Source organism: Schistocerca serialis, chromosome 8 (assembly GCF_023864345.2).
Source record: "Schistocerca serialis cubense isolate TAMUIC-IGC-003099 chromosome 8, iqSchSeri2.2, whole genome shotgun sequence".
NCBI lineage: Eukaryota > Metazoa > Arthropoda > Insecta > Orthoptera > Acrididae > Schistocerca > Schistocerca serialis.
The window spans coordinates 334,968,187-334,982,642 of record NC_064645.1 but is presented as its reverse complement, the minus strand read 5'-3'; the positions used below and the strand labels follow the sequence as shown (position 1 = coordinate 334,982,642).

At 44.8% G+C, this 14,456-nt stretch overlaps 1 protein-coding gene across 1 annotated transcript in view; it reads right to left on the bottom strand.

The window, feature by feature from the left end:
• The window catches only part of LOC126416332 (ATP-binding cassette sub-family G member 4-like), a 456,004-nt gene extending 442,565 nt beyond the window's left edge, over positions 1 to 13,439 (bottom strand). Inside the window, exon 1 of the mRNA XM_050083999.1 lies at positions 13,200 to 13,439. The gene's annotated coding sequence lies outside the window, so the exon portion shown is untranslated. The remainder of the gene's footprint in view (positions 1 to 13,199) is intronic.
• Between the last annotated feature and the right edge of the window lie 1,017 nt (positions 13,440 to 14,456).

Sequence of the window (14,456 nt, the reverse complement as noted above, 5' to 3'; positions counted from 1 at the left end):
ATACAATGTCGCCATTTTCAGGAATGATGATGAAATGACGAGGACAACACACACACCCAGTCATCACGAGGCAGGTGAAAATCCCTGGCCCCGCCGGGAATCGAACCCGGGATCCTGTGCCAGAGATATGGACAGTTAAATATCAATTAATGATGACAACTGAGATGGACTATTGGAGACGGCCTGCAGGGTTACCCGGAAGGAAAAGAATGCGAAATGATTTCGTCAGGAAGAAACGGCTATCAAAAATTCGATTTCCTGTTTTGTGTAAGAAAAAGAAATCATTTGGTGCGGATATACGAAAAGAATGTCAAACGAGTGATTGCCATGACGAATCATGGAATGAGAATCACGGGGAATGAATAAAAGACGGAGACCACGGGCCACGTGAATAGAAGGTATTCAGACATTAATTGGAAGGAAAAGTGTTGAAGAAATTTTGTGGGTAGATCGACGAAAAAAGAGAATGATAATTAAATTCTGTGTTACGAAAAAATGTAGATGATTTGTAAACAAATATATAATTGCAATGTCGCTTTTGCGTTGTCAAGCTGGAGTCAGTCCAGACAAATAGTACTAATCACGTCTTTCACGCGACGCCTAGTTTCCACAGGCAGCAATGGTTGAAATGGCTCTGAGCAGTATGGGACTTAATATCTGAGGTCATCAGTCCCCTAGAACTTACAACTACTTAAACCTAACTAACCTGAGGACATCACACACATTCATGCCCGAGGCAGGATTCGAACCTGCGACCGTAGCAGAAGCGCGGTTCCGGACTGAAGCGCCTAGAACCGCCCGGCCACAGCGGCCGGCTCCACAGGAAGCATCGACTTGGCTGGCTGGCTCTGAGCACTATGGGACTTAACATCTATGGTCATCAGTCCCCTAGAACTTAGAACTACTTAAACCTAACTAACCTAAGGACAGCACACAACACCCAGCCATCACGAGGCAGAGAAAATCCCTGACCCCGCCGGGAATCGAACCCGGGAACCCGGTCGTGGGAAGCGAGAACGCTACCGCACGAGCACGAGATGCGGGCGAAGCATCGACTTGTTTAGCGTTGCAAACAAAATGATTTTAAAGTGGAATTTTTCGTGCCCATTCGATAGAACAGTCCCAGATTTGTCCAGTACGACATTTGTTTTATCAATATGTGTTAACAAGGACAGTAATACTCCAAGAATAACCAGTACTCGAGCAGCGAAGCAATGCCGTGGCCCGCGCTGACTGCTACCGCCAAGCATGCAGCACTAGAGAGTCGCTGGTAGATTGTTGTTTACTTGTCGTGCCTGAGCCCAGATGGCTAACGAAGACGTGTCTGGAAACGCCACGAACGGCGGTGGAATGCCAACCTCATAGTCGCCCGCCGTAGGATCCGACAACCACAAGTCACGGTATGGGCTGCTTTTTTTTTTCTTTATCCATAACAGGACCTCTTTGGTTGTCATCCGTGGCACCGTTACAGCAGTACGTCGACGATATTCTACTCCCCGTTTTGGCCTTGGTGGCAAGCCGTACTGAGTTTGCATTTCAGCAAAATAATACCCTGCCGGTAACGGCGATAGTTTCTAATGCTTGAGCTTGCCGATTCCCATCTTGATCAGCAACGTCCCCGGTTCTGTCCCCAGTTGAGAACGAGTGGAGGATTACGGCAGGGCCCTTCAACCGTTTCGAGATTTTGACGATGTAGCGTACCAGTGGGACAGAATGTGGCACGATATCCCTCAGGAGGCCATCCAACAACTCTGTTAATCAATGCCAAGCTAAACACTTGCTTGTATAAGGGACAGAGGTCGACCAACGGTTTCCTCAGTTTATGAGGCTCCTTCTCTTGAACAAATCACCCAGTTTTTCTGAAACTGTAATCATTTATTTGTCTGTGCATGTACTTCACATTTACAGATGTCCGTCGTTTTCTAGTAATACCATAACAGTGCGTCTTTTTTTTTTGGCTCAGAATGTACGCGCAGTTTGTAAAATCAAGTGTTGTAAACAATGGAGACGCAAAGACAGAGTTGTCATCGTTTGCTCAGATATGTCTCTACTAACAAACACTACATACGAACAAAGCATATATGTGGCCGGCCGGAGTGGCCGAGCGGTTCTAGGCGCTACAGTCTGGAACCGCGTGACCGCTACGGTCGCAGGTTCGAATCCTGCCTAGAGCATGGATGTGTGTGATGTCCTTAGGTTAGTTTGGTTTAAGTAGCTCTAAGTTCTAGGCGACTGATGACCTCAGAAGTTAAGTCCCATAGTGCTCAGAGCCAGCCAAAGCATATACTTAAACTGATATTACAACGTGGAATGGCGCCCTCATCTCAGTCTCACACGAAATATAAAACGTGAGGATTTATCCCGCCAGTCAGCATCCTAGATACATTTTTATATGCTCAAAAACTGTTTATGCAATACTCAATACTTGCATAATTATTTCTTTGTTTGTAAACCTCTTTCTCAATACTCTCTTGACTATAGGAAGGCCTAAGCAACAGTCTCGTGCCTGTTTTGCAGTTTGGTAGAGCACAGTATGTTTGCAAACGTGAAGAGGACGATGCGGCTTGCTTGTACTCTTGATTCAGTCTGTCAAGATGGCTCGGACGGACGTTTTAGGCTTATACCGTGCGCACATTGCCACATTGCGGCACAAAGGGCGGTCAACGTGGGAAGTTTCTCGATGATTTTATATTCAGCGCAGCGACATCGTTATAATATTCAACCACTGTCCTGAAACACAAAACATTGAATAAACATCTTGCAGTAGTCGCCTATGGTCAAAAACACGAGCTCCCCCGAGGACAACGCAATATTACTGCACGCTTCCGTTTTTTAACTGGAAGGACCATATTGACCCAGGCAGAACGCATCCGCATCCACGCGACCCATCTGGTCTCGAGGCGTCAACCGCGCATAACGGTACAAACCCCTGTAGGACCGTGCGCAAAGAACGTAGGAAAGGCAACACATGGAATGGAACTTGGATCGTTGCCGTGTGGTTCTGTACATAGACGAATGCAGGGTTTCTCTAATGACCGTCGTGGAAGAGTGTGCAGTCGGACAGTGCCACTTTATATACTGTTCTCCTAAACATTGTGTTATTATAAATGTGGGCCGGCCGTTGTGGCCGAGCGGTTCTAGGCGCTTCAGTCAGGAACCGCGCTGCTGTTACGGTCGCAGGTTCGAATCCTGCTTCGGGCATGGATGTGTGTGCTGTCCTTAGGTTAGTTACGTTTAAATAGTTCTAAGTCTAGGGGACTGATGACCTCAGATGTTAAGTCCCATAGTGCTCAGAGCCATTATAAATGTGACACAACTGTCCTGTATAAGCACGCAGTGCCGATTCTCGGGGTAACGTGTCTCGTTCGCTAATTGCAGTTGACGGTAATCAAATAGAAACACAAGTATAACGAACACCAGTCACTCAGTCAACCGCCTCCAGCTGAAGTTTTGTGTGAGTACAGTGTACACTGAGGAACGGAAGGTAGAAATTCTACTCATCCATGGACAGTGTAAATTTGGGTCTACAGTTCCCGTTTCCTGAAGAGTCACAAGAAGACAAGAAAATATCCGTCTGAAAGGCTGGTCGTTGTCTGTAAACCGCTCTCTGTAGAATCCCTCTGCCTGAGTATCATCAGGCCTGCCTTCAACCTCAACAAAAGTAATTCCGATGCAGTTTTCAATCGAGGACCGTCTTTGTTGTACACAATATACACTGTGTACTAGTTCAGAAGATTCAAAATCAATTTTGTTTGGGTTTTTAATAACTGTATGTTTATCTGAATGCTGCACTGTCCAAAAATATGGGGTGTTATTAAAAAAAAAAGGCGTACAGCTGTTAATAATGGCGTAGCGAACAAAGTTACAAGAAAGGCAGTCATGCTGGTTAATTTACCCCTGGTAGGTAAACGACATTTGTTTGATACATTTTCTATTCTGCTTCTGGGCTAAATTCATTTTGGCTGGTCAAGATAATTGGGAGAACTTGCACATATTCTAATTTTTCTGTGCCTGTGTCCCGTATCGGTGTAGGGCCGAAGTTCAGTAACGGATGTAGCATGGCTAACTTAAGGGTGCTCGGATGCTTCTCTTACCGTCACCTCATTACTCCTCGGGACGGAATATGCGTTCGCGTGTAGTGTTAGTCATGTGAAAGTGAGCAAATCGTGTAACTGGGGCAAGATTTGGGTACTATCCCAGTATTCACCTAGCGAGTGTGGCAAACCGCCTAAAAGCCACAACCAGGCTTGACGGCACAGCGTGGTCTTGATCTGAGGCCGGCGCATCTCCCCCTCTTAGAAGCGGCGCTTTAGCACACACTTGGCTACCCGAGACACTGTATATATTGACAACTGTTAAATAAAAATCTATTGTTGAGTAACATTCAGTAACGTATTGCTCCATCGTAAGGACTGGACAATACGTGAACGATCCTGCCCCGACCTGTGCAGCCTTCAGATTGCCCTCGAGAGCGGTGAAGTCCAACATCATTACACGATACCGCCCAAAAGTGAGGAGCAAAAGTACAAAAGAAAACGAATATATACAATTCACAGTGTTTATGAACAACGCGGAGTGCTTTTTTCCACAGCTTTACGCGATAAATCGCTCAAAACTAAAGGCTATGACTTCAAATAAATACTTATGATTACAACAAAGAATAACTTAAACTGGAACGATGACATAGATAATGTTGCGGGGAGGGTGAACCGAGGACTGCGATTTATTGGCAGAGCACTTAGAAAATGCAACAGGTCGACCAAAGCGACTGCCTGCACTACGTTTGCCCCTCATTTTCTGCAGTATTGCTGCGCGGTGTTTGATCGACATCAGACAGTATTAATGGAGGATGCAAAAAAGTTCAAAGAAGGGCAGCATGTTTCGTATTATCCCGAAATAGGGGAGGGAGTGCTACGGACGTGATACAAAAATTGAGGTGGTAATCATTAAAACAAAGGCGTTTTTTGTTGCGGGAGATTTTCTAGTTAAACTTCAATCACCGCTCATCTACATACGGAGAAATAGTCACCGTAATAAAATAAAAGAAATCAGTGCTCACGCCGAAAGATTTATTTCTCCCACACGCTGTTCGATGAACCCTCTGCCAGGCACTTAATTGTGAACTTCAGAATAACCATGGAGATGGTGATAGATGGGTACAAACCAGCTGCTCTACTGATAGCACTTACTCAGTAACGCAGTACACCGTCTACGGCCAGAGTGTTTACATGAACTGTTGAAAAAGTGCAAGAGTCATCTGCGCGAATTCCCCCGGAAATGCCGACAGAGGGTGCTCAGGTCCCGGAATCATGCTTCGCGACTGGCGCCAGTCCGGAACGGCGCTCGCCATTCGCTCAATACGCCGTGCTGCACTGCGTTCTAATTTCAGTTCATTTCTTGGCTGACACAGTTTGTCTTGTCGGGCGGACGACATTTAGATACTAGGCCTGCTCAACGTAACTGGTATCACTGCAGCACAAACTTTTTAGAGCTACACTCTGTGTTCTTCGCCGGTGACAGTGTTTTAAAATTTATGAGGAGATATTGCAGAGCCTCCTACGTCACATTTTGTTGGTATCTTGCTTCAGTCGTCTAACGTTGTAACATTTTTTCGAGGTATAACCATATCATCAGGCAAAATGCCAACATAAAAAAGAATGAATATACGTAAGCTATCCGAAAAAAAAATCACCACAGTGTGTACGCACAGGTGAATCGCTAAGCCTTTGCGTATGGCACAGCGATCGAGCCACATATTCAACTGAGCTCGCATACGTTTCAAGAGGGCATTGTACGTAAACAAGAGTAGACGTACTTAATGAATACATTACGACAGCGTTTTAAATTTTTTATTCTGTTGATAATCAGGTGAAATACTGAAAGTCAAAATTTTGTTGGCCCTGGAAGCCGTTAGATAGGCAACGTGCCACTGGTACCAGGTTCTGGAATAGTTGCTTAGTAATATAGTGACACCGAGTCAAAAAGGGGCAATCCTGTTTGGCTGTACACACGGCCATACGGTGTATGAAGTTGCTGGATTTGTTCTTGTTACGCGGCGGACTATTCAAAGTGTTTGCAACAGTGGTGTAACACACGTGGCCATGCAACACAACGTAAGAATTATGGTTTGAAAAAGATTCTGACTAGAGGGACTGGAGACCCGTTTCATGGCTTGTGAGACAAAATCGCTTCCAAAGCAGATACGAATTGCTGCAGGTAATGAATGAAGGTCCATCCATAACTGTTTGCGAGAGAACATTGCCACAGGATTTGCATCTAACGAACATTTTGAGTCGCTCATATCGAAAGACACACAGGCACGTAAAGACGACAGCTGGGAAGTTCATAGGGCTGCAATAATATTTGACTGGTTTTCTGAACACTTCCCTACGCCATTACATCTTGATTGTCCAGCAAAATCACTTAACTTCAACCCCACAGGATATCTATTGGCAAGTTGGAACAGTGGATAAAACGCCCGTGGAAATGCGGAATCAAATCCTTAGTGAGCGGCTTTAACCCCATGTGATGTACCTGTACAACTTTGTGGACCGACTTCATAATTGAATCCACATGGTTATCGAGTCCAGGGTCCGAATTACAGGTATTAGATGACACACGTAATATTCCTCTAGGATATACTAATTCTTTGTCCTATAAGCTTATCTCAAATGGTAATGAGGTGTCACTTACCTAAAGTATTTGGTGGTGGCGAAAATGGTTCTGATGATTCTGTTTTCAAGCTGTTTAAAAGCACATATATAAGAATCCATCGGGAATGGGGTACGACATGTTAGCGTAAGACTTCTCCTACCTAGGAAGAAAGACTATGCAGGGTGGCCAAAGCACAGAAAACATCAGATGTCGATTATTGCCGGCCGGTGTGGCCGAGCGGTTCTAGGCACTTCAGTCTGGAACCGCGTGACCTCTACGGTCGCAGGTTCGAATCCTGCCTCGGGCATGGATGTGTGTGATGTCCTTAGGTTAGTTACGTTTAAGTAGTTCTTAGTTCTAGGGGACTGATGACCTCTGATGTTAAGTCCCATAGTGCTCAGAGCCATTTGAACCATTTGTCGATTATTACAGTCGTGGGAAGCATTCGACAAATGAGGTCTACCGATTCCAGTTATTGATATAGCTGTCAACTACATCGGTTATGGGCTATGCTGTGACAGTTTTTTATAGTAAAAGATGCATATAATAAAGGCACAAAGATAACTACTACTAAATGAGCAAGTGAATGTGGCTAACCACTCATTGTTTACACTAACTGATCTCATAACAGACAAACAGCCCAGTAGATAATTACACATTCCATTGGAAAACAAAAAGAAGCCAACATCTGGGAAAGAGATTAAACAACTTGAGATTTGATGACGATAGTGTTCCATTTGCAAATGATACACAAAAACTTCTGGTTTAGCAAACTTGCGTTAGTTTGCACTGAAGTTCGTCTAAAAATGATCTATCACAAAATCAAGATCACGATGAATGAATAGAAAATGGAGGGAAATATTTCTTTTGGAAGTACACAACTGCAAAGAAACTCAGAATATGTCTTCAGATGATTGTATTATAGGCAACTCGTAAGGAATTCCGGATGCATTTCGCATCCGCATACTGCGTGAGGTGGGAACACGTAATGCACCCAGGAACATTGTCGAACAAAGTGATTTTGGTGGTCCAGATGTTATGGCGTGGGCAGTATTAATGCTTCGTGGACGTACTGACCTCCAAATCTTTAGCGCGGTGCATTCATCGGTTATTGTGCCGCTGTACTCCTTCTCCAAATGCGTCATTCGAGGGGTGGGTGACAATGCACGACCGCATCGAACAGTGCAGGTGGACCAGCTCTTGGCACGAGTGGATATTCAGCGAATGAGTGGCCTCCGACTTAAATCCGGTCGAGAAAGCGTGGTATGCGTTGAGGACACGTACAGCAACACGGCCACATGCACCAACGGCCGTCCAGCAGTTGTTGACAGTTCTGGTGAAGGAATGGAACATTTGTCAGAAGAAATACTCACGAACCTTTTGGCCAGCACGGGAAAACTTTGCAGAGGATACGCTGCCGTCCGTGATGATAACACGCCTATTCAGAACCGTGTCCTGTTTGTAATGTCCAGGGTAAAAAAGTAAAGCCGTCATCAGCACGTAAACTGACGGTACTACCAGTCCACATTGTGTGTGGTTCTAGTGGAGGCGTACTGCACTCTTCTCCCTTCACTTTGAGATCAAGTGCACCTGGTCAGTTATGAGACAGCTCGTAGTTTTGCATATAATGCGAACCACACTGTGATACTGCATTTACTATCGTACACCACTAGTAAGAGTCTCACTAAAAGAAGTCAGTGGTTATTTTTAAACAAGAGAGCTTTAATAGACATGTCCTACATGCTCTTGCCTTCCTCCTACCTTTGAACTGACTTACTCAGACAGTTATAGGGGTCCCTAAAGTGGATTCCGGACCAAGTTGCAACTTGACAATTGTCACAATGACACTGCCAGGTGTAAAAGAACACAAAGGTGTTAGAAAAAAATCCAAGGACCGATAAAGAAAGTAACCCAAGGAAGAAGCAGTGTTAATAGGCAGAAAAATGCCTAGGACCGAGAATGTTCAAGTGACAAACCTTTAGATTTGGTGTCTGTCAACTATGCAGCCATTTACTGCATAACGATCATCACCAACAAAATAACTAGCATGCGTGTTTTCTTTACCATTTCAGAAGTCTAATTTTCTCCGAATATTATGCCTGTAACCATATGAATGTTGTAAATAAAATATTATGTACACCATCTGTCCAAAGTATCCAGACACGCCCACTTGATCCGGAAAAGGCCACTAGATGTCACGAGAGGCGTCCCTGCCAGTATTGTGTAAATAGAAGCGAGTAGCGTTGTCCATGGAAAAGCAGTAGCAGCAGAATGCTTTAGACAGGAGAGCCCAGTGACTTCGAACGTGAACTAGTCATTGGATGTCACCCGAGTAACAAATGCGCTGGAGACATTACAGGGTTGTAAAGTGACGCAAGCTGACTGTGTTGGTGGTGTGACTGTGGAGTAGAAATGTGAAGGAACAATTGTAGATAAATCAGGATCAGGCAAAACTCATGTACTGACAGACAGCGACCATCGAGAATTGCAGAAAATGGTTATAAGAAATCACATGAAATCAGTTGGAAGAAATCACTCATGAGTTCCAAAATGCTAGCAGGAGTCCAGTTAGCACAATGACAAGATTCAGAAAGTATAAGCCACACGTATCTGTATTCAGTGCTAAGCGTTGCTGTAGGTGTTGTAAAGAGCAGCGCCATTCCACTGTGGATGACTGAAAAAGAGTGGCTTCGAGTGATGAATCGTGCTATATCCTGGCCACAGTCCGATGGAAGGGTTTGGGTTTGCCGAATGCCTATAGAACGTTAGCTGCTATCAAATGCACCACCAACAGTGAAGTTCAGAGGGGTTGGAGTTACGGTATGGGGTGTTTTTCGTGTTCAGCACGTGGTCCCCTTATTGCACTTAGGAAAACGCTGTATGGTGAAGACTATCAACACAATTTACAGCGTTGTGGACTGCTTTCTGCAGAGGAACACGTCGGAGACGATGATTGTTCCAGTTTGATGGTGACCAATGTCATAAAGCAGCATCTGTGAGGCAATTGTTTGTCGACAGTAACATTCCTAAAATGAACTGACTATCCCAGAGTTCCGTCCTGGACCCAGTGGAACACCTTTGGAAAGAGTTAAATCGCCTACTACACTCCACACTCCAGTTTCAGAATCACTTTCTTCTCTTTTCTCGGCTCTCGAGAAAAAATAGGGTTCCATTCCTCTGCAGACACTCTGAAATTTCGCTGAGAGTGCCCTCGGCAGTGTTCAATTCTTTATAAACGCGAAGAATGTATGTCTGGATACTTTTGCTCAAACACTGTACATAAAATCAACTTGCGATCTGGCATAGGATGTAAATATGTTGATGGCCTTTTCGGAGATAATGGTAATTGTTATGCTGTAAATTGCGTTTATTACAGCACGATGTTCTCAATGTTTAATTCACCTGTTGAAGAGCGAAATGACCGAAAAGTTTGGGTATTATATAAGTAGCTCTTCCAATGAAGACTTCATTGTTACGATAAAAGGGTGTTCTGTGTCAATGAATATTTTTATTTCACTTTATTTTGTACTAGAAATCATTAGGCTGGTGTGCATCAAAAAGAAAGTCATAAAATGTTACAACATAGTTCCTTATGATTTTATATTTGATGTACACTTCATGTAAAGATTTTCTAACCTGTGGACCCTTGACGATGGCCCAAATGTCGAAACCGATCGCTAGTGCAGAACCAACAAAAAAATATCTATTTCAGCTGAACAGCCTTTCTGAAAATGATGTTGTCCGTGGAATTTACTGAGACTGTGGTGCCCGACTTTAAAAACTGAGTTGGCTTGTAATTTAAATGTAGCCATTTAAAGAGACTGATCTCATAATGGTGCACATTACTAAGCTTCAGTATTCATGTCTTTATAATATAGATATCAAATATATCCAAATCTGTGACGTGTTTCCCAATTAATGTTGAGAAATAACAGCGCCTCCTCTTGTGACGGCTTCCGGATATTTTTTGAGTTATTACTTTGTAGTGAACATCAACAAAAGCAAACAGAGGATAATGGAATGTAGTCGAATTAAATCGGGTGATGCTGAGGGAATTAGATTAGGAAATGAGACGCTTAAAGTAATAAATGAGTTTTGCTATTTGGGGAGCAAAATAACTGATGGTCGAAGTAGAGAAGATGTAATATGTAGACTGACAATGGCAAGGAAAGCGTTTCTGAAGAAGAGAAATTTGTTAACATTGAGTATAGATTTAAGTGTCAGGAAGTCGTTTCTGAAAGTATTTGTATGGAGCGTAGCCATGTATGGAAGTGAGACGTGGACGATAAATAGATTAGACAAGAAGAGAATAGAAGCTTTTGAAATGTGGTGCTACAGAAGAATGCTGAAGATTAGATGGATAGATCACATAACTAATGAGGAGGTATTGAATAGAATTGGGGAGAAGAGAAGTTTGTGGCACAACTTGACTAGAAGAAGGGATCGGTTGGTAGGACACATTCTGAGGCATCAAGGGACCACCAATTTAGTACTGGAGGGCAGCGTGGAGGGTAAAAATCGTAGAGGGAGACCGAGAGATGAATACACTAAGCAGATTCAGAAGGATGTAGGTTGCAGTAGGTACTGGGAGATGAAGAAGCTTGCACAGGATAGAGTAGCATGGAGAGCTGCATCAAACCAGCCTCTGGACTGAAGACCACAACAAGAGCAACTTGGTAGTGAGTCGTGAGGAACAGCGCACTGTCACGTTAACAAGGCATTTAATGGATAGTAGAGATATAGTTACAGCCGGCCGAAGTGGCCGTGCGGTTAAAGGCGCTGCAGTCTGGAACCGCAAGACCGCTGCGGTCGCAGGTTCGAATCCTGCCTCTGGCATGGATGTTTGTGATGTCCTTAGGTTAGTTAGGTTTAACTAGTTCTAAGTTCTAGGGGACTAATGACCTCAGCAGTTGAGTCCCATAGTGCTCAGAGCCATTTGAACCATTTAGATATAGTTACACGGTGCGAGCTTGTGACTTCACATGCGGCTTACAGTGAACAGTTACTTGAGATGCACATACGTCAGTTTAGAGAAAAAATTACGACCACGAGCATAAGTTGGCAGCCGACAGAAGCCTGGTTCTGCCGTATCATGTTTCAGCATTGAGGTCTTCATAGCATACGGCATCAGTACATCTAAATAATTAATGAATTTGTCAACTACTCTGAACAAAGAAAGGCAGCCGTTGAGAGCTCAGTTCCTAGAGATGTTCTCACTGATCTCTTTCGTTGCTAGTTAAAATAAACATCGTGTTTATATACCCTTTTGTGACTTCTGTTGCGACGAGTGTTGAGTATTTTTGTCACCATATGGAAACAGTTGCTGCTTATGCTTCATTTAGATCACAAGGAGATGATATCAGCTGATATCAGCTGACGGATGCCTCGTAACGGAGTAGAGTTTTGTATAATACATCAATGTCGAGTTCCGTACGTGATACGCGATCAGTGTATCTGAATCATTATTGAATTTGACAACTGTTTTGCACAACGAAATGTAGCTCATTCTGCGCCCACCTCCTAGTGACATCTCCACTGACGACTTCCGTTGTGCGTCAAAATGAACAGTACTTTTTTCTTCATTAGATATTTGTAAACACCGAGAGAATTTGTGGCTACACTCTGCAGATATACACCATGTAGAGAGTGCGCACTGTTCGCAGGGGATGAAAACCATTTCCAATAATATTTTGTTGCTATTGGCACGAGTATAGAGTAGATAGCTGTGGCGAATATACTCTCCTCACTTTACAGAAACAAATAGCATGTGTGTGCTTCACTTGTCATTTAAAACAGAAGCAGAATTTGGCAGTTGACAGGACTTTTGTATTGTAGTAAGTGTACATATGAACAGGTCAATGTTGAAATTGATAGCATACGGATTCAGTGTACCGTTAATGAATACGTCAACTGTTTTGAACAAAAAAGAGCAACTCATGCCGTTTAAGAGCAACTCACGCCGTTTTCTTTGTGGGAGTTAAAAAGAACATCGCCTCTTTATACGGTTTACAGAATCATATACCCCACACTATTTCATGACTTTTGCTGCTACTAATATTGAATACATAAATGCGACGAATATGCTGCTGTCACTTTACAGAACAAATAAGTGCTTGTCCTTCTTCTGTAAGGAGCATATGTTAACAGCCAACGGAGGTTCTTATTCAGTGTATCTGAATCACTAATGAATAAGTCAACGATTTCGAACAAAGAACAGCTCACTTCCTAGAGATGCTTCATCACTTTCGCTGTAAGCGGAAACGAATATCGCCCGCATATGCTTTAGAGATTCAACTAGCCCATGCGAATTCCTTGAGTACACTCAATATAAATCCTTTCGACACAGCTGTCACACACTGTGAGGAGGAGAAAACTCTATTAGGACATTTTCTTTTTTTATTGCACTGTGAGTGGATGCCTGCGGTGAACAGACTGCGGTCACTTAACGGAAACAATCGGGACGAGAGCTTCACTTGTGGAGCGATCAGGTGCTGTCAGCGTGCTGCCCGCACGGCACTGCATCAGCTGAAGGGCCTGCCACTCACCAAAGGGGCCCACTCGGCCCGCAGCTGGGGAGCCAGGAAGAGGCGCACTCGCCCAGTGGCAACGCGGAAGCTGCGACTGCACCGCGGCGCGTTCACGACACTCGTCTATCGCGACTCACTTGTCACCACTGTGCGCTGTCAGCCGCCGGCGCGGACAGCGAGCACGCGCGCACCACAGCAGCTCCGCCACGGCAAACGCGACAGCCGGCCGCCAGTTACACACTGCCGGCTCACCTGGCAGCTGCCAACATGGACGCGCAAGTTCTTTGTGCGGCGGGCCCGCGCGCCTGCGCAATAGACACCCACCACCGCCCCCCACTCCCGGCCGGCGCGCTCCATGCAGATCTTCGGCGGCGGCTCGGCCTTCGGTGCAGACACGCCGCGTTCCTGCTCGCCGTGACTCACGGTGGGGTCGCCCCGGTGCACGCGCACTCGGCTATGGCAGGGGCCGACGCTCGCGCAAGGTAGTTCCGCCCGTCGTGGCGTGCAATGAGTAGGTGCTGGGCCAGGCGCCGGATCAAGCGTTCGATTCTCGTGTGGAGTGTCACAGTGTGTTAGTGCTTTAGATTCGTTAAAAAAAAATTACCACTCTGGCGTCTCTCTTCGAGGGAAGAGAGAGGGAGGGAGGAGGAGGAGGAGAGAGAGAGAGAGAGAGAACGGGGTGCCAGCCGGAGTGGCCGAGCGGTTCTAGGTGCTGCAGTCTGGAACCGAGCGACCGCTACGGTCCCATAGTGCTCAGAGCCATTTTTTGAGAACGGGGTGGAGGAGGGGGAAGCTAGAGCGAGTGGTGAGAGTGACTCCTACACGCCTTTCAAATTTTTCTTTTGCTATCTAGAATAGAGGCGCATTGAGGTAGATGAATACTTGTTGATTTCCGAAAAGCATTTGACTCAGTACCACGCCTATGCTTATTGTCAAAATATCGATTATATGGGATATCAACTGAAATTTATTACTGGGTTGAGTACTTTTTGGTAGGGAGGACGCAGCATGTCATCTTGGACGGAGAGTCATCGTCAGATTTAGAGTTATCTTCTGATGTGCCCCAGAGAAGTGTGTTGGAACCCTTACTATTAATGTTGTGTATTAATGACCCAGCAGACATTATTAATACCAACCCCAGTTTTCTTGCAGATCACGTCTAAGTAATAGAACCCAGTGCCTTGTGGTCGATGGTGAGTGTTCATCAGAGGTGAGGGTATCATCTGAAGTGCCCCAGGGAAGTCTGGTAGGTCCGCTGTTGTTTCTGTCTACATA